This window comes from Nicotiana tabacum, chromosome 17 (assembly GCF_000715075.1).
Source record: "Nicotiana tabacum cultivar K326 chromosome 17, ASM71507v2, whole genome shotgun sequence".
Lineage (NCBI taxonomy): Eukaryota > Viridiplantae > Streptophyta > Magnoliopsida > Solanales > Solanaceae > Nicotiana > Nicotiana tabacum.
In genome coordinates, this window is record NC_134096.1 from 35,289,459 (window position 1) to 35,291,147 (window position 1,689).

Genomic DNA, 1,689 nt, shown 5'->3' on the forward strand with positions numbered 1-1,689 from the left:
AAATGCTGAATCCGCGTCCATGTGCGTGCAACGCACAAAAGCAGACGTAGATTCCAGCTTCTCCCAGCCGAAGTTGGATTGGAAAATTCCGCCCCTTAGCAACCCTAAGTGATATAAATACATCAAAGAATGACTTTTTAAGGGTTACACATCATCTTTGAAGGAAAGAACAAGCAAGGAGAAAGACGGAAGATTCGGAAACGAGTTTTTATCTTTCTTATTCCCTTTTCTATTATTAGTGATGAATTCTTATATTGTAGTTGTGAAAACAATTATGAGTAGCTAAACTCTTTATTCTAGGGTTTGATGGAACCTCTTGGAGGATGAATTTTTGTTGCGTTTAATATAAGTTTGCCATTGAATTTTCTCTACTTGTTCAACTATGTGATTATTGTGGTTGATTGAAGGGCCCTCAATTGACTATACCTATTTAGTATGTATTACTTGAAAAAGGGTACATATTTCCAATGGTGTCTACAACATTTGCTTTGTTAGTAATAAAATTCTAGCTTTTTAATTACTTCGCTTTTAGTTAGTAAACACTCAACTCATTATTCAATATTTCTGGAAGTTGATTACTTGAATTCTTGCGAAACTAGCAGTTGTGATTAGTAGGTTAATTCCCTGTGGGATTCGACTCCAGACTTGTAAACCGGATTATATTTATAATGACCGCTTAGTCCTTTTTATAAGGCATAGTTGGGCGTGATCAAATTTTGGCGCCGTTGCCGGAGGAGTTAACAATGTTTTTAATTACAGCTAGAAGAATTGCTAGGATTCTTAGTTTAATCAGTTTTCTTTATTTTAAATTAATTATTTTAAAATTCTAACGTTTGTAGTCTTAGGTGTTATAGGTGCATGCCTAGAAACTCCTCAAGAATTGGTGAATTGTTTAAAGCATTATCGGATCCTGAGAAAGCTTTCAAGGCATTAAATCGTGCAAACAAGAAGGACAAACGACAACAAAACCTGACATACCAAATTGAACTAGACGTGGGGGACGTCATAGACAACCAAAACAACTGAAACAATGGGAATGAACCGAACAATCGGGGTGCGGCACCCCTTGTACCAGAAGCGGCCTTATATGAATGAGCACAATCCACCATTGATACAAGCTGAGTCATTTCAAATCATAAATAACATTCCACATCTGCCGCAGAACAAGGGACTGTTCTCCGGGTTTTACATTGAAGATCCATAACAACATCTAAAATTTCTTTTGTCAATTTGTGTCACTCAAAGGTAACCGAATATGACACCGAAAGCAATTAGACTGTTATTGTTTCCATTCTCAGTGACTGGAGAAGCTCAAACTTGGCTCAATTTGCTCCCCATAAACTCCATCACCACTTGAGAGGAATTAGTCAAGCAGTTTTTGAACAAGTTCTACCCACCCAATAAGACTGCCAAGCAAGTTGATGAGATATTGAACTTCAGGCAGAAACCAGCTGAAACACTACAAGAAACATGGGAGAGGTTCAAGGGGATGCTAGTTAAGTGTCCACATCATAGCATTCCAGATCAGATGTTGGGACAAAGGTTTTACATGGGATTGGAAGATAGTTTGAAGGCCAATGTTAATGCTTCAGCAGGTGGAGCATTTTTGAGCAAATCATTTAGAGAGTGTAAAGTCCTGCTAGATAAAATGGATCAAAACTCAGGATGGGTGACAAAAGACACTACTAT

The 1,689-nt window shown here is 37.7% G+C and overlaps 1 non-coding gene across 1 annotated transcript; it reads right to left on the bottom strand.

Annotated features, from left to right (window-relative positions):
• Positions 1 to 1,411: 1,411 nt before the first annotated feature.
• On the bottom strand, positions 1,412 to 1,518 carry LOC142172345 (small nucleolar RNA R71). Its single transcript, XR_012701706.1, has one exon. It is a non-coding gene; the product is annotated as a small nucleolar RNA R71 (small nucleolar RNA).
• Positions 1,519 to 1,689: the final 171 nt, after the last annotated feature.